Raw genomic sequence first — 20,000 nt, 5'->3', positions numbered from 1 at the left:
AAGTATAGCTTTGCTAACGCTCAGAGTACACAATAATTAAGAAACAAAAACTGAATGGAATGCAATGATGTAGCTTGTGTAACGAAGTGAAAGCCTCATAAATAGAACAGCAAAAACATGCACACACTCACGTATCAAAATCACATAATTCACAGCTACAAAATTACATTAATCACCTTGAACAAGTCCGAGAAAACGCATATTTAAAAGTATGTTGGAAGGAAATCTTTTTATCTACCATTGATTTTGGAAAGAAAAGTAAAATGTTCAGGTAAGTACGCTAAAACGAAAGGAGATTTTTCTACTGTTCTTAGATTCTGTGAATACTTTAACTCTTTGATATTACACACGCGAGGGGATAACAGTAACACATATGAATTGGAGAGTAGAGGAAACACTTCAATAGCTAGAAGTAGTACAAAAGCGTACTTAGTTCTAATGGGGAGCCTCTTCACTTTATCTCTCTTAGAATCGTAAAATGCAACAAACATTTCTTGCCATAATGCACAATAAAAGAATAGCTATATAACTGCCGTCTATATTTAATGTACAGTATTATGCGATGTGATAATACTGGAGATCTTCGTAAATTTCTCCTGTCTCCTGTTAGAGATAATCGCAGAAGTTTACAAGGCAATTCATTTTGGATAAGTGTTCTCTAAGCTCTATGAGCACATAACTCATCACAACTGCAGTGAGCCAATTGAGCTGAGCAATACTTTCTCACGATCTCAAATCACAGTCTCGTAGAATCGGTAGTCACAACTTTGTAGACTGCCAGGAATGTTCGGCAAATATCTTGTGGTTTCGATGTTCAGCGTTGAGAAGCATTGGCATACACGCTCATCTCTCTCACGCGGTTCTGCACCACTTCGTAACAGTAGCGGTACTGCGTCTGCGGACACAAAACGATAATTATGTTCTCAATCTATATAATGACAATATGGTTATAGTAGTTCAATTCCTAGAATGACGCTAATATAACAGTTTCATAAGTATTTACATTTTTTGTGTGGGTCAGATCGGACAATATCAATCAAAACAGAGGTAAGAAAACCAGACAAGTACCAAAATAGGTAAGAAAACCAGACAAGTACCAAAATAGGTAAGAAAACCAGACAAGTACCAAAATAGGTAAGAAAACCAGACAAGGACCAAAATAGATAAGAAAACAAGACAAGTACCAAAATAGGTAAGAAAACAAGACAAGTACCAAAATAGGTAAGAAAACAAGACAAGTACCAAAATAGGTAAGAAAACAAGACAAGTATCAAAATAGGTAAGAAAACAAAACAAGGACCAAAATAGGTAAGAAAACCAGACAAGTACCAAAATAGATAAGAAAACAAGACAAGTACCAAAATAGGTAAGAAAACAAGACAAGGACCAAACTAGGTAAGAAAACAAGACAATTAAAGTACCAAAATAGGTAAGAAAACAAGACAAGTATCAAAATAGGCAAGAAAACAAGACAAGGACCAAAATAGGTAAGAAAACAAGACAAGTATCAAAATAGGTAAGAAAACAAAACAAGGACCAAAATAGGTAAGAAAACAAGACAAGTACCAAAATAGGTAAGAAAACAAGACAAGTACCAAAATAGGTAAGAAAACAAGACAAGTACCAAAATAGGTAAGAAAACAAGACAAGTACCAAAATAGGTAAGAAAACAAGGGAGGGAGAGAGAGGATGGGGAGAGAGGATAGAGAAAGAGAGAAAGTGTGCAAATGCCAGTTGACGGAGAGAATTATAGCTAAATTATAATTGATTGAAAATATTGTACATTTTCGAAGATTGTCCATGTTAAACGAAAGAATGATATTATTATTATTTATAACCCATTCTGTTTACGTTTAAACTGTTCAGCTTTGCTCACAGTATCATACTCGTAGCAAGTCATATTGTAACTGAGGTTCAAAAAAGAAAAAGAAAAGAAAAAAAAAAAAAAAAGGTAAGAAAACAAGACAAGTATCAAAATAGGTAAAAAAAACAAGACAAGTACCAAAATAGGTAAGAAAACAAGACAAGGATCAAAATAGGTAAGAAAACAAGACAAGTACCAAAATAGGTAAGAAAACAAGACAAGGACCAAAATAGGTAAGAAAACAAGACAAGTATCGAGAGATGTAAACTGATACTTTTAAAGTCTATTAGGACTGTTACAGGAGTTAAACAAGAATCACTCCAGGAAATGGAAGATAATTCCGCTAACCCCTTGAAGAAAAATATGAATGGAAAGCGAATTGTCCGTGGTTTTAGAAACAGACAAACAGACCGAAGAGACTTTTGTTGTGTTAATGGCAGACACAGACATTTATACAGGAAGACATCGTCAATTTACGGGAAGGATCTATGCGGGAAAACACACACACACACACACACACACACACACACACACACACACACACACACACACACACACACACACGCACACACACAAACACACGTACACACATAGGTGGTTTTACAGTCATTTGGGGTCGGCTGTGTATCAAAATGTCATCTTGCTCAAAACACAGGCATTTGGGGTCTCTTTTGTTTTACGTGTTAGAAAGTTTCTTAAAACTTTAATGAGCGTTAAATGCCATTTTAAAGTGTGAAAACTCATTTCAGGAGGTTATTACATAAAATGCAACCTCCAGCGTGATTTTTAGAAAAACAGGCATTTGGGGACGATGTTTGCTGTACAGCAGTGAAATGGGGACGTATGTGTACACAAAGTGCAGAGCTACAATTACGTTATCGGTGCTATGAATGTTTTAGGTGTTAGAAAGTTTGTTAAAACTTCAATGAGCGTTAAATGCCATTCTAAAGTGTCAAAACTCATTTCAGGAGGTTATTACATAAAATGCAACCTCCAGCGTGATTTTTTAGAAACAAACAGGTATTTGGGGACGATGTTTGCTGTACAGCAGTGAAATGGGGACGTCCAAAAGTGCAGAGCTCCCGCAGAGCTATCTGTTAATTTTAAGAATTAAAAAAAAAAAAAATTCATTACTAGGATGTCCCATCGTTGGGAAATTCCGGTCGCTTCCTCCGAGTGGAAAGCTAGCAGTGACAGAGTCGCACTACCCCAAGTCAAGGGATCTATTAGTCCTGTTTCGCCGTTATCCCAATTCGCCCCCATCCCATTTTGGCGACATTTCTCAGGCCAAGTGTCATTTTACCATCATATCATGTACCATTAGCTCCACATCCCATTTTGGCGCAATCCCGTTTCGCCGTTAGCCCATTTCGCCCCCATCCCATTTTTGCGACATTTTACAGGCCAAGTGTCATTTTACCACCATGTCATGTACCATTAGATCCACGTCCCATTTTGGCGCAATCCCGTTTGGCCGTTATCCCATTTTGCCCCCATCCCATTTTTGCGACATTTCATAGGCCATGTGTCATTTTACATGCCATTCTAAAGTGTCAAAACTCATTTCAGGAGGTTATTACATAAAATGCAACCTCCAGCGTGATTTTTTTAGAAACAAACAGGTATTTGGGGACGATGTTTGCTGTACAGCAGTGAAATGGGGACGTCCAAAAGTGCAGAGCTCCCGCAGAGCTATATGAATGGTTTCATCACATACATGGCGCAAGGCGACATATGTTGTGAAAAATTTTACAAATCACGTTTTTGCGCCCGATATTTTCTTGTCATCTCCAAAGTCAAGGGACAAACACGAAATTCCTTGACTTTTGGGGTAGCGCGACTCTGTTAATTTTAAGAATTAAAAAAAAAAAAATTCATTACTAGGATGTCCCATCGTTGGGAAATTCCGGTCGCTTCCTCCGAGTGGAAAGCTAGCAGTGACAGAGTCGCACTACCCCAAGTCAAGGGATCTATTAGTCCTGTTTCGCCATTATCCCAATTCGCCCCCATCCCATTTTGGCGACATTTCTCAGGCCAAGTGTCATTTTACCACCATATCATGTACCATTAGCTCCACATCCCATTTTGGCGCAATCCCGTTTCGCCGTTAGCCCATTTCGCCCCCATCCCATTTTTGCGACATTTTACAGGCCAAGTGTCATTTTACTACTATGTCATGTACCATTACTCCACGTCCCATTTTGGCGCAATCCCGTTTGGCCGTTATCCCATTTTGCCCCCATCCCATTTTTGCGACATTTCATAGGTCATGTGTCATTTTACCACCGTGTCAAACCACTAGCGCCACATTCCATTTTGTCGCCATGCCGTTTTGCCGTCATCCCATTTTGCCGCCATCTCTATTTCGCGACATTTTGGATTGTGGCAAAAATGGAATTTGGCGTAAACGGAATGTCTTCCTAGTTGAATAACGCAGTATAGTAGTATAGTGAGGCTTGGCAAGAAGAATAAATAAAAAATGTGATGGCGGCCAAATGGGATGGTGTCAAAATGGGATGACGCGCTATTGTTATGACACGGTAGTAAAATGACGCTTGGCTTGTGAAATGTCGCGACAATGGGATGGGGAATAAATGGAATACGGTGAAACGGCATGGCGGCCAAATGGGATATGGTGTCAAAATGGGATGTCGCGCTTTTGTTATGACATGTTAGTAAAATGCCCTGTCACGTAGTCTCAATCCAAATTGGAAATCCATAGCATCATCATTATAATCATCCTTATCTCATTAATGATTCAAAATTATAAATTTTATAAAATGACGCTTGGCTTGTGAAATGTCGCGAAAATGGGATGGGGCAAAAAATGGGACGGCGGCAAAAATGGGGTTGCACCAAAATGGGATGTGGATCAGCCACTAGATTGCCAATTTTAAAGTCTTAGGTATGACCCGGTGTGACGTTTTTATCTTTCGTCGTGTTGATATTTCGATTTTCGGCCTCGTTGATCTAGTATATAAACTCTACACTGAACAAAAAAAAGCACCCTTCGATAGTACTGATGAGCGACCGTGTGTACCTTACATTCATGGGGCCAAATTTGTCCAACCAATTATTTTATTTAACTTAGAAATTTGATTCATCCTAAAATGTTTCCCTTCTTACTCAAGGGACGTAACCACTCGGTACACGTTTTCGAAGAATTCGATTTTGGGAGTGAAATCTATTTAATTTCACAACCAATTTTCTTCACATGCAAGAAACTGACATGCTTTTCGTCCATAAATAATTTCCCTTCTTAATTTTACCAGGAAACAACATTTCAGTCTCGAGTAAATATCGAGGGGGAAATATGTACACAGGCGAAAGATGAAATCGTGACACCGGCCGAGGTTCGAACCCACGACCTCCCGATCACGGGGCGGACGCCTTACCACTAGGCTAACCGTGCCGGTTTACCCTTGAGTGACAGACGGACAGACAAAAGAATATACAGACAGACCGTAATTAACACAAACACACACACTCAGCAGAGCAAAGCGGTATGACACACACACTCAGCAGAGCAAGGCAGTATAACACAAACACTGAGTCTGATTTATGAGAATGAGAATGAGGGAGAGAGAATTGTATTGAATTGAATTGAATTAAATTGAATTGAATTGATCTTTATCTTAACACTAACAGAATAAGAAATGCTAAAATGCTCTTTTTTCATCCCGCAGACAGTCAAAATTCTAATCAAAAACAAGGAAAGAGATAGAAATAAAAGGAACAGTTATGACAGCTTTACAGACAGACAGACAGACAGACAAAAAGAGAGACAAAAAAGAAACAAACAGACAGACAGACAAAGAGAGAGAGAGAGCCAGAGAAACAGAGAGACAGAGAAACAGAGACATAGAGAGAAAGATAAACAGACACACAGACACCGACAGAAAAGTTGTGTGAAGAGCAGCTCAGCTGCTCTGCAGAATTTGTCTTACATTTTGGAAAGTTTTCTGACGATTTGGACGTGAAAACGAGACTGAACCCATGCAATAATTTTTTCAAAACTGCTCCGAAACTATCCCAAAATCAAGTAATTAAATGACATGTTGTTACTGTACGATAACTAAGTCTTTCAATCAATCAATCAATATGAGGCTCATATCGCGCGTATTCCGTGGGTACAGTTCTAAGCGCAGGGATTTATTTATTTTTTATTTTATTTTTATTTTATGCAATTTATATCGCGCACATATTCAAGGCGCAGGGATTTATTTATGCCGTGTGAGATGGAATTTTTTTACACAACACATCACGCATTCACATCGGCCAGCAGATTGCAGCCATTTCGGCGCATATCCTACTTTTCACGGCCTATTATTCCAAGTCACACGGGTATTTTGGTGGACATTTTTATATATGCCTATACAATTTTGCCAGGAAAGACCCTTTTGTCAATCGTAGGATCTTTAACGTGCACACCCCAATGTAGTGTACACGATACTAGCGAAATTATTATTTTTTTGTTTGTTCTATAAATGTGACATGCTTTAGGCTGTTATATACTACATTATAACCGACTTGATGATGTTTTTAGATCCACAGATTTAGGTCGAAAATATGATAGTTTTTCTGAGATGGTGCAGACAACGTTAACCCTCATATAAATTAAATGTATTCCATGGTGGAATCCTGCTTGCACAATCTAATCTATTCAATCTAACCTAATCAAGGCACAATCAATAGAATCAAAATCACTCACTTTTATTTTCTTGCCTTTCTGCTATTCCCCCGTCTGAGAAAGATCACCAAAGTCATCAAAATCAGGTATTTACCACTGTATGCAACAAGTCTCACAAACTCGAATTATCTCTCTTGCAAACTGACAGATTTAACACCCGCACCATAATTATGATGTCTGACCGGACAATTGCTAATTTGTAAAAAAAAAAAGGGGGTCCTTTACGTCCTCACAGGAAATTTTCCTTTTAGGGACATGAGTTGATGATACGCTAAAAGAAGAAAAGGAGGGAAAGAAAAGGGCAAGACCAAGCAATCCCGACCGTGATAGGACCCCGGCCCCGCTCACCATGAATAAGGGAGGGGGGTGGGGCAATGAGAAATATACTCGGGGATAATTTTTCCTTTATATGCGTTGACTTCCTAGGGGAAGGACCATTAAAAACATGGATTTTTAATTCAATTTTAGTTTCGTTAAGAAAAAGATAAAACTCAGGACCACCTGTTAGAAGGTTTAAAAGTGACAACATTGTGAGAAAAATATAAAGAACATGCGCAAAACGTAATACTGATCTTCTATAGGGTAGTAACATTTGGATACATCATTTCATTGACGCACGCATGAGTTGCTATGCGGCATTTGTTAATTTTAAATAGGATAAAAATATCTATCTGCGTTGTCCGTCGACCTCCCCGCCACTACAATAGTCGCAGGGGAGGCGACGTCACATTAGCAGTATTAACTGAGAGAGGAAACAGCTATCCTCTCGTTTATATAATCATGTTTTTATGTTTATTGTGTAATCCGAAAACAGGAGTTTAAAACCATCAAGAAAAAAAAAGAAAAAAAAACACGCACACGCCCGCGAGGTGGGGCACTGCCCTTCCCTCCCTGCGAGCTGTGTGTCCCCTTTGTTTAAGTTAATACCGTTGACAAATGACGATCATATATTTATGCTGGCTTTATTTTATTTTGCCCCCCATTTAGGGAGTCCAGAATTACAAGGGACTTACAGTGATTTTTTAATTGTGAGAATTTCCTCAGACGACAGATCTCTGCTCCCCGCGAGAGCGCTGAGGGCCATGAGATAGGTGTCTGGTTTAGGGACGGACACTTTATTTTTTGTCACAAAACAGTAGGTATCCGTTAATAAGTTGATGAGAGCCTCGGGGCTCTGCTTCTGCCTAGCAGTCACCATAGAGGTGAGGCAGAGCTCCAGGTAGCCTCTCAGGTCTTTTTCTTCTGGTTTTTGGGTTGTTATGAACACAAAGTCTCTGTGACTATCGACTTTTTTGAGGACTTTTGCTAATTTGCGAAACGAACTAACTTTATGTAGGCCACGACCTCTCAAAGGGGTGAGAACCGTGTCAGTGTATTGACCAATCATATGAACACCTTAATTGTCCGGCACGTGCGCTCTCAAAATCCACTGACCAATAGCCGACGAGAACGACATCACTGCAGGACGGTCAAGTCATGCAATCCAATTGGGCGGTGTTTATGATGCTCCCCGTGTCGACCACTGTTGCGTCTTCAAATGTCCAGTGTCAATTGTATTGGATGATTCTCAACGCCCAATACCAAACGCTTATAACTTTTATCAACGCAACTTTTAACTTGTACAGCCCCACTCCCGTCATCCTCCCGGCCCCACCCCCACACACCCAGCTTTTTCTTAGCGTACAACCACCTCATGTCCCAAATAGAATCTTATTCTGGGGACACAAATAGAAATTTACATACATTCAACTCGTGGTCAAAACAACGTTTATGCTTGCGGCCATTGTCCCCTAGGCGAGACCATGGAATCTTGGCGAAAAATGTTTAATATCTTTATTGTACAAAATAAAACAAACTAACAAAAACCGATTTTATCTCACAGAATATTATCAAGCTGTTCTCGCAACAACAACAACAACAACAACAACAACAACACCAACAACAACAACAACAACAACAACACCACCACTTCAGGGAGTTATTCCATGAAAAATGCATGGATGTATAATTTCTATTCGATTTTGTTTTCGCTGTGTACAAAAGGAAACAAACAAACTGACAATAACCGATTTTATCTTACAGAATATGATCATGCTGTTCTGGCAACAATAACAAAAACACTTAACAGAGTTATTCCATACAATCGCATGGATGTATTATATATTTTCTATTCGGAAAAAAACCACCCGAATGTTATGCTTAAAGTATTCCCATAGACGTTTTAGGATTGGACATGAAACGGTTACCGAAGGTGCTTTTCCTCAGGCCCGTACAGACACTTCGGCATGCTTGAATTCTTTGACATTCAACAAGGCTTGAGTCGGTTTCGTGTAATCCCTTTGCCTAATCAGTCAAATTATACAAGTCATAAAAAATGTTCCCGGCAGATATCAAACCATACGTGCAGAAGTATCGTCTGTTTCTCACGCGGGCTTAAAGCTTAATTATGATCAAAGCACTCTCTGAATGGTAACATGAAAGCACAGCTGTTTAATATTTTCCCACACACACACACGCACACGTGCGCACGAGAAAACATAAGACTTTCATAAGTAATGTGATTAATCAACATGAAATAAACTTTTTTGTTGGCTTCTAGCGTGAAAAAGCGCGTGGGTGGCACGAACATTTTCATAATAATAAACATCACCTTTATCACAGACTTATATCCCATTTCGTGACACCTACCACTACTCCACTACATCAAAGGATGTCTGTTGAGATAATCGAATGGTTCAAAACTTTCAAACCTGCGCGCACATTCTAAGCCGACTAACACATAATAGTCAAGGACATCATAAAATGGTTCTCGGTGAAAACTTGACCGAGGGCCATTTTACGACGTCCTTGACTAGATAGTGTTTATGGCCAAACCAAGCACAACCCGAGTGTGTCAAGTATACTCATGTGCATTGCTTCTTGGACAATGTAAAGAACACCGAAAGTACTTCAATGCCGTTCTCGAGTTACGTTGACTTTTACAAAGGTTGCAGCTGACACGGCTTACGTAATCCGGTTTCCTGGTCATGTGTGTGAAAAATGTGTCCATTAAAAGCATAATCTTTAATTCATATATTATTTCAAAAAAGATGTTAAAACTAAGGACCACCTTTTGTTAAAAACTTTAAGAGTGAAACGTTATGTGAAAAATAGAGAAACTGTGACCTATTATGTGTTTTCGCCGGTAGGTGTCAATTGGCAGGCCAGGCACTTAATCACGCTTGACTCCCCTCCGCTTAAGCGGCAATCGTTTAGCAAGCGCCGGTGTCTGCTTCAAGAAAGCCCTTCACACCCAGATTGAGTGAGGGAACATCGAATAGTGACATTTTTCGATGTGATTTTTCGATTTCATAAACAACAATTTTGAAAAATAATATAAAAGAGATAAATATTTTGCAAATACCGTATCTGGGTGGTCTAAATCAGGCTACCATAACTGTCTCGTTGTATGCCTTTTTTTTCTTCCAAGTATATACAACTATTGCAACAACAATAAAGAGTTAACAGGCAAGTGATATTTAATTTAGAAATGGAATACGCTTTAATTTAAAACAAAAGCACAACGAACAAGATGTTTTAATTTATTTCGCTCCAAGTCAAAATTTAAGCAAAACATCTAAATAGTTTTAAATGCGCATTTAGTCCGCTGTCGCACGGAGGAATGTAGGATTACCAAAACCGGCAAAATCAAAACTGGGCAAAACTTGATTTAAAAGAACGCCCCCCCCCCCCCCCCCCCCCTGTAGAATTTGCACTGCTAGATGCGTTGGCGGCATCCCATCCTGCCTCTCCCAACTTGCCGTATCCCAGTCTGCCTTACCCAATTTGCCGCATCCCGGCCTGCTGCTTTGTGTGTGTTAGTGCGTGTGTATTTGTGTTTGTGAGGCAGGGAAAGAGAGAGAGAAAGAGAGAGAGAGAGAGAGAGAGTGACTGAGAGAGAGAGAGTGACTGAGAGAGAGAGAGAAAGAGAGAGAGAAAATAGAGAGAGAGAGGGGGAGAGAGAGAGAGAGAGAGAGAGAGAGAGGGGGGAGAGAGAGAAAGGGGGAGAGAGAGAGAAAGAGAGAGAGAGAGACACACACACACACATACACAGAGAAAGAGAGAGAGAGAGAGATGTCAACAAAATCAAGGAAAAGAAAAGCCTAACAAAGAATTTCAAGTGGCAGCCCAACTTTTCGACCTGTTGCCAGGCCTTCCTCAGCGGCGTTTAATTCTGCGAGACGCCAATTCATGCATCAAGTACTAAGCAACACAATACCATAGTTAATTCTGTTACGAAACACAAAGCAAATATTTCAAAGATAAAATCTACAAGACTTGACTAAAATTAATGTAAAAAATCAACAAGAAGAAACAGAGGCGAAAACAGTATTTGACTTTCAATGTTTTTGCAGAGAACTTGTTTACGGCAATAGTGGAAACTAACATGTTTTATGAACGTGTTTATGTTTTGCAATCTTGTTTTCTGATTTATCCATCTATATATTTATTTACCTATTTTCACTTTACTTATTTAGTTCCGATCAAATGATCCGCTGCAAGAGCAGTTTGTAAATAAAATCAGCGATACAAAATGCCTCCGTTTCACTTAGATGGCGTATGGAAATAATTAATAACCTTATTTTATGATGGGTGACCTCATTGCAAATTGCTGAAATTTAAAAAACGATATCAAAAATAGAGTTACTAGACGGAGCCCTTCGGGGCGTTTAGTCATGCTTGAGACATATATTCACATGTTTTGATAGAGTATGTCCTTATCTGCGACCAAAAGACAAATTGTTGCTTCAACAGTGCTTTGAGCGGATCATTAAGTCTTGCACTTTCGCGTCTAATAACGTACGGTGTCTAAAATTAAATACGGCGAAGTGGTCTGAGCCTGCAATGTTTAAATGTGTACACTACATTGGTTGTGCACGTTAAAGATCCCACGATTGACAAAAGGGTCTTTCCTGGCAACATTGCTTAGGCACAGTTAATAATTGTCTACCTATACCCGTGTGACTTGGAATAATAGGCCGTGAAAGGTAAATATGCGCCGAAATGGCTGCAATCTACTGGCCGTATAAAATTTCATTTCACACGGCATCACTGCAGAGCGCCTAGAACTGTACCCACGGAATATGCGCGATATAAGACTCATTGATTGATTGAAATGTTTGATTGCATAACTTCTAAAAACTAGTTCCATGGTCTCATCCCTCCCCCCATCTACCCCCCCCCCCTCATCCCCTATTTTGTTTTAAATCTTTTTTCTTTTCTTTTCTTGCTCCTCTTACAGTATCACGGTAAACGTTCCCAAATAGATCCTAGTTACCTCAGAGGACGTTAATCCCCAAAGTCAGCCAGTCAGTCAGTCATTAAAGGCAAAAGCGAGGTAACGCACAACTGGGTCCGACCAGAAAAGCCGTCGCTGCCTGTGTGACAACCACCATAAAAATCTACCACAGCGGGAAACTTTCAAGTTAAGTATTTTCAACCATCATGACTGTGCCCGCATTCAACTTTACAATCAAAGGATGTCTGTTGAGATAATCGAATGGATCAAAACTTTGAAACCTGCGCGCATATTCTAAGCCGACTAACACATAATTGTTAAGGACATCATAAAATGGTTCTCGGTGAAAACTTGACCGAGGGCCATTTTACGACGTCCTTGACTCGAGTGTGTGACGTATTCTCATATGCGCTGCTTCTTGGGCAAGGTAAAGAACACCAATACTTCAATGCCGTTCTCAAGCTACGTTGACTTTTACAAAGGGTACAACTGACACGGCTTACGTAATCTGGTTTCCTGGTCATTTGTGTGAAAAATCTGTCCGACAAAGAAAACTGCCCAACGAATATAGATAACTCGGTCGAAAAAAATACTACCAGCAAAATATCTACCCCCCCCCCCCCCTCCCACCTCCGCCAAAGAAAGAGCACGGGGTTCAATACATGATGATAGTTATTAAACACAAAGCAGTTGTAGCTAGGCTCAAGGCAATCACAAGATAGGAAAGCTTTCGAGTCATCGACAATCATTCGGAGGTGTGTTTTGGAACAAATGTTGGAGAAAAGGGTAAATGTCGGCTTCTTTTACAGACACTATCTAGTCTTATGTTTCTTATTTGTTTGACCCTCTTAGGATTATGGAGTTTTATGCACTGCCTTTTATAGTTAACTAAACTTTTTTATTTGAATTAGCCCATTGCACTTGGTGTAGGCCTTAAGCTTATTTAAATCGCTTGTCCAGTATTTAATTTAGTTCTCAATTTTTGTATGAACTCAAATGTTTAGTGTTCTTAGTATGTCTTGCTAAACTAAGTTCTATTTAATCAGAGTATGTTTGCGTGTGCTTATACTTAGTGATATTGTAAAGCGCATAGTGCTTTTCGTTATGCGCTATAGAAATCTCCTTAATAAATAAATAAATAAATAAATAAATAAACATTCAAAACTGTGTAAAATGGTCGAACTGAAGTTTTTGCACAACAAATATGACCATAACAATTATTTCTTAAACTTAAAGTACTGGGACAAATTAACCCCTTCGTTGTGAAGTTACACACGCGCAATGTTGAGACAAATTCATCAAAGACATGAACGCAATCATCCATGGAAAACGCGCTGATCATGCCTGTAAGGGCTGTTTTAAAGTCACTGAATGTCTAATGTTGATCGAGGTATACCATGTATGGTAACACTTATCTCCCAATACCCCCTCGGACAGTTCTAGAACCCCTTGCAATGCTTAAAAGATAAACTCCATTTCCTCACTTCATTTTGGCAGTTCAAAACTGTCAAAAACATGATTTCACATTTTGGTCATGCTCGCAATAGTTATCTCCAATCGATGCTTCATAATATTCTGCATGTTTTAGTTCTGCAGTTGCTCATACATCTTTTTATAGACATCTGAAGACGTGTGCTGCTCACATACAGATCAGCATAAATCCATTTACAACTTAGATTGTTTAGTGTCTATATGTTATTTGCTTGTCTGTCTGTCTTGTGCGTACTCCTTCTCAAACATAAACAAACTCGGACATATTCAAAGATAGTCTACATAATTATGATCCAGAGACAGCCAGCATGCCTCTTCCTTGTTCTCCGACAAAAGAAAACTTCCTTGTGGCCTATTGTGTGTTTTCGCCGGTAGGTGTCAATTGGCAGGCCAGGCACTTAATCACGCTTGACTCCCCTCCGCTTAAGCGGCAATCGTTTAGCAAGCCCCGGTGTCTGCTTCAAGAAAACCCTTCACACCCAGATTAGTGAGGGAACATCGAATAGTGACATTTTTCGATGTGATTTTCGATTTCATAAACAACAATTTTGAAAAATGATATAAAAGAGATAAATATTTTGCAAATACCGTATCTGGGTGGTCTAAATCAGGTTTCTTGTCAAACGTAAAATGGAGTATAGAAAAAACCCGTTGTGTTGGAATTTAAGACTAAATCAATTTGGGTCTACTTGTAGAAACAGTGTTAATAAATGTTCAACAAATGCTGAAAGAAACAATTGGCAGCACCCTTGAAACGCTTGGCATGTATATTAAATGTTGAATGTATATTGGTTAAGAACAAAAGTAGGGCAATTTCGTTACTTTTGATTTGGACCCCTACCTCAATAGTTCTTTGAATGTTCGCCTTCTTTTATATTTAGGTACCGAGAAGCCTTCAACAGATGTATACATGTATAACTAATTCAATAAGTTTTTCGAAGCATCCTATTCTAAACTCTTACGTTAAATGTCTGACCTTTTTGTTTTTGTTTTTATTTGTTTCTGTTGGGTTTCAAACAACATTCTGTGAGATAACCTTTAAGGTCATCGCCGTAACAAGAACACTGTTCTTCCGTTTTAGGCTTTTATAGTCCATACAATATTTGCTGGCTTACACCCGTCAATTTTACGTGTATCAGTTCATGAAATATTTGCCGGCTTTTACCCATCTATGTTATCTTTCCCCGGTCAAGGCAATATCTTGAAATGATTGTTGAAACTTCAGAGAACCCTTTGCTTAAAGTTCCAAAGATTGTTTTTGTTTTGGAGCTTTCCATTCTTTTCGATCATGAACAAGGAAATAGCTGAATGAGTATGACGCGTTCTCTAAAGCTGTCCTGGGGTACAGAACGGATGTGATCACACACTTATCGCTCGCTTGAGTAATTCTTTAATCACACAAGAAGCTTTTGTGGTGTTTTGTTTTCTTGAAATAGTGACACGTTACCTGGCACACTTAAGCAGGTTTCATGCCCCCCCCCCCTCCCTACCCATTGGGAATACAGACCACTTGAACAAATCTGAGTGTGTGGAGTTACGCCCTGGAGTCATACTCGCCGGAGGAGAAAGGGTGAGTTCTTGGCTTTGTGGCGCCAATAACAAGTCATTGATGACGAATTGAGTCATCTGTCAGTAAAACGTAAAAACGGAGGAAGGTCTCTTATTCATATTTGCTTCTTTGGCTACCATAACTGTCTCGTTGTATGCCTTTTTTTTCTTCCAAGTATATACAACTATTGCAACAACAATAAAGAGCTAACAGGCAAGTGATATTTAATTTAGAAATGGAATACTCTTTAATTTAAAGCAAAAGCACAACGAACAAGATGTTTTAATTTATTTCGCTCCAAGTCAAAATTTAAGCAAAACATCTAAATAGTTTTAAATGCGCATTTAGTCCGCTGTCGCACGGAGGAATGTAGGATTACCAAAACCGGCAAAATCAAAACTGGGCAAAACTTGATTTAAAAGAACGCCCCCCCCCCCCCCCCCCTGTAGAATTTGCACTGCTAGATGCGTTGGCGGCATCCCATCCTGCCTCTCCCAACTTGCCGTATCCCAGTCTGCCTTACCCAATTTGCCGCATCCCGGCCTGCTGCTTTGTGTGTGTTAGTGCGTGTGTATTTGTGTTTGTGAGGCAGGGAAAGAGAGAGAGAGAGAGAGAGAGAGAGAGAGAGAGAGAGAGAGAGAGAGAGAGAGAGTGACTAAGAGAGAGAGAGTGACTAAGAGAGAGAGAGAAAGAGAGAGAGAAAATAGAGAGAGAGAGGGGGAGAGAGAGAGAGAGAGAGGGGGGAGAGAGAGAAAGGGGGAGATAGAGAGAAAGAGAGAGATAGACACACACACACACACATACACAGAGAAAGAGAGAGAGAGAGAGATGTCAACAAAATCAAGGAAAAGAAAAGCCTAACAAAGAATTTCAAGTGGCAGCAGCCAACTTTTCGACCTGTTGCAGGCCTTCCTCAGCGGCGTTTAATTCTGCGAGACGCCAATTCATGCATCAAGTACTAAGCAACACAATACCATAGTTAATTCTGTTACGAAACACAAAGCAAATATTTCAAAGATAAAATCTACAAGACTTGACTAAAATTAATGTAAAAAATCAACAAGAAGAAACAGAGGCGAAAACAGTATTTGACTTTCAATGTTTTTGCAGAGAACTTGTTTACGGCAATAGTGGAAACTAACATGTTTTATGAACGTGTTTATGTTTTGCAATCTTGTTTTCTGATTTATCCATCTATATATTTATTTACCTATTTTCACTTACTTATTTAGTTCCGATCAAATGATCCGCTGCAAGAGCAGTTTGTAAATAAAATCAGCGATACAAAATGCCTCCGTTTCACTTAGATGGCGTATGGAAATAATTAATAACCTTATTTTATGATGGGTGACCTCATTGCAAATTGCTGAAATTTAAAAAAACGATATCAAAAATAGAGTTACTAGACGGAGCCCTTCGGGGCGTTTAGTCATGCTTGAGACATATATTCACATGACTTGATAGAGTATGTCCTTATCTGCGACCAAAAGACAAATTGTTGCTTCAACAGTGCTTTGAGCGGATCATTAAGTCTTGCACTTTCGCGTCTAATAACGTACGGTGTCTAAAATTAAATACGGCGAAGTGGTCCTGAGCCTACAATGTTTAAATGTGTACACTACATTGGTTGTGCACGTTAAAGATCCCACGATTGACAAAAGGGTCTTTCCTGGCAACATTGCTTAGGCACAGTTAATAATTGTCTACCTATACCCGTGTGACTTGGAATAATAGGCCGTGAAAGGTAAATATGCGCCGAAATGGCTGCAATCTACTGGCCGTATAAAATTCATCTCACACGGCATCACTGCAGAGCGCCTAGAACTGTACCCACGGAATATGCGCGATATAAGACTCATTGATTGATTGAAATGTTTGATTGCATAACTTCTAAAACTAGTTCCATGGTCTCATCCCTCCCCCATCTACCCCCCCCCCCTCATCCCCTATTTTGTTTTAAATCTTTTTTCTTTTCTTTTCTTGCTCCTCTTACAGTATCACGGGTAAACGTTCCCAAATAGATCCTAGTTACCTCAGAGGACGTTAATCCCCAAAGTCAGCCAGTCAGTCAGTCATTAAAGGCAAAAGCGAGGTAACGCACAACTGGGTCCGACCAGAAAAGCCGTCGCTGCCTGTGTGACAACCACCATAAAAATCTGCAACAGCGGGAAACTTTCAAGTTAAGTATTTTCAACCATCATGACTGTGCCCGCATTCAACTTACAATCAAAGGATGTCTGTTGAGATAATCGAATGGATCAAAACTTTGAAACCTGCGCGCATATTCTAAGCCGACTAACACATAATTGTTAAGGACATCATAAAATGGTTCTCGGTGAAAACTTGACCGAGGGCCATTTTACGACGTCCTTGACTCGAGTGTGTGACGTATTCTCATATGCGCTGCTTCTTGGGCAAGGTAAAGAACACCAATACTTCAATGCCGTTCTCGAGCTACGTTGACTTTTACAAAGGGTACAACTGACACGGCTTACGTAATCTGGTTTCCTGGTCATTTGTGTGAAAAATCTGTCCGACAAAGAAAACTGCCCAACGAATATAGATAACTCGGTCGAAAAAAATACTACCAGCAAAATATCTACCCCCCCCCCCCCCCCCGTCCCACCTCCGCCGAAGAAAGAGCACGGGGTTCAATACATGATGATAGTTATTAAACACAAAGCAGTTGTAGCTAGGCTCAAGGCAATCACAAGATAGGAAAGCTTTCGAGTCATCGACAATCATTCGGAGGTGTGTTTTGGAACAAATGTTGGAGAAAAGGGTAAATGTCGGCTTCTTTTACAGACACTATCTAGTCTTATGTTTCTTATTTGTTTGACCCTCTTAGGATTATGGAGTTTTATGCACTGCCTTTTATAGTTAACTAAACTTTTTTATTTGAATTAGCCCATTGCACTTGGTGTAGGCCTTAAGCTTATTTAAATCGCTTGTCCAGTATTTAATTTAGTTCTCAATTTTTGTATGAACTCAAATGTTTAGTGTTCTTAGTATGTCTTGCTAAACTAAGTTCTATTTAATCAGAGTATGTTTGCGTGTGCTTATACTTAGTGATATTGTAAAGCGCATAGTGCTTTTCGTTATGCGCTATAGAAATCTCCTTAATAAATAAATAAATAAATAAATAAAACATTCAAAACTGTGTAAAATGGTCGAACTGAAGTTTTTGCACAACAAATATGACCATAACAATTATTTCTTAAACTTAAAGTACTGGGACAAATTAACCCCTTCGTTGTGAAGTAACACACGCGCAATGTTGAGACAAATTCATCAAAGACATGAACGCAATCATCCATGGAAAACGCGCTGATCATGCCTGTAAGGGCTGTTTTAAAGTCACTGAATGTCTAATGTTGATTGAGGTACACCATGTATGTAACACTTATTCCCAATACCCCCTCGGACAGGTTCTAGAACCCCTTGCAATGCTTAAAAGATAAACTCCATTTCCTCACTTCATTTTGGCAGTTCAAAACTGTCAAAAACATGATTTCACATTTTGGTCATGCTCGCAATAGTTATCTCCAATCGATGCTTCATAATATTCTGCATGTTTTAGTTCTGCAGTTGCTCATACATCTTTTTATAGACATCTGAAGACGTGTGCTGCTCACATACAGATCAGCATAAATCCATTTACAACTTAGATTGTTTAGTGTCTATATGTTATTTGCTTGTCTGTCTGTCTTGTGCGTACTCCTTCTCAAACATAAACAAATCGGACATATTCAAAGATAGTCTACATAATTATGATCCAGAGACAGCCAGCATGCCTCTTCCTTGTTCTCCGACAAAAGAAAACTTCCTTGTGGCCTATTGTGTGTTTTCGCCGGTAGGTGTCAATTGGCAGGCCAGGCACTTAATCACGCTTGACTCCCCGCGCTTAAGCGGCAATCGTTTAGCAAGCCCCGGTGTCTGCTTCAAGAAAACCCTTCACACCCAGATTAGTGAGGGAACATCGAATAGTGACATTTTTCGATGTGATTTTCGATTTCATAAACAACAATTTTGAAAAATGATATAAAAGAGATAAATATTTTGCAAATACCGTATCTGGGTGGTCTAAATCAGGTTTTTGTCAAACGTAAAATGCAGTATAGAAAACACCCGTTGTGTTGGAATTTAAGACTAAATCAATTTGGGTCTACTTGTAGAAACAGTGTTAATAAATGTTCAACAAAGCTGAAAGAAACAATGGCAGCACCCTTGAAACGCTTGGCATGTATATTAAATGTTGAATGTATATTGGTTAAGAACAAAAGTAGGGCAATTTCGTTTACTTTTGATTTGGACCCCTACCTCAATAGTTCTTTGAATGTTCGCCTTCTTTTATATTTAGGTACCGAGAAGCCTTTCAACAGATGTATACATGTATAACTAATTCAATAAGTTTTTCGAAGCATCCTATTCTAAACACGTTAAATGTCTGGACCTTTTTGTTTTGTTTTTATTTGTTTCTGTTGGGTTTCAAACAACATTCTGTGAGATAACCTTTAAGGTCATCGCCGTAACAAGAACACTGTTCTTTCCGTTTTAGGCTTTATAGTCCATACAATATTTTGCTGGCTTACACCCGTCAATTTTACGTGTATCAGGTCATGAAATATTTGCCGGCTTTTACCCATCTATGTTATCTTTCCCCGGTCAAGGCAATATCTTGAAATGATTGTTGAAACTTCAGAGAACCCTTTGCTTAAAGTTCCAAAGATTTTTGTTTTGGAGCTTTCCATTCTTTTCGATCATGAACAAGGAAATAGCTGAATGAGTATGACGCGTTCTCTAAAGCTGTCCTGGGGTACAGAACGGATGTGATCACACGCTTATCGCTCGCTTGAGTAATTCTTTAATCACACAAGAAGCTTTTGTGGTGTTTTGTTTTCTTGAAATAGTGACACGTTACCTGGCACACTTAAGCAGGTTCATGCCCCCCCCCCCCTCCCTACCCATTGGGAATACAGACCACTTGAACAAATCTAAGTGTGTGGAGTTACGCCTGGAGTCATACTCGCCGGAGGGAGAAAGGGTGAGTTCTTGGCTTTGTGGCGCAATAAAAAGTCATTGATGACGAATTGAGTCATCTGTCAGTAAACGTAAAAACGGAGGAAGG

General features: G+C 39.4%; 1 protein-coding gene across 1 annotated transcript in view; it reads left to right on the top strand.

Moving 5' to 3' along the window:
* The window catches only part of LOC138965679 (receptor-type tyrosine-protein phosphatase kappa-like), a 107,637-nt gene that overhangs the window by 2,767 nt on the left and 84,870 nt on the right, over nucleotides 1-20,000 (top strand). The gene's annotated exons all lie outside the window — the stretch shown is intronic.

This window comes from Littorina saxatilis, linkage group LG4, assembly GCF_037325665.1.
Source record: "Littorina saxatilis isolate snail1 linkage group LG4, US_GU_Lsax_2.0, whole genome shotgun sequence".
NCBI classification, from domain to species: Eukaryota; Metazoa; Mollusca; class Gastropoda; order Littorinimorpha; family Littorinidae; genus Littorina; species Littorina saxatilis.
Note: the sequence above shows the minus strand (reverse complement) of the source record. Positions and strands in the feature narration are given on the sequence as shown.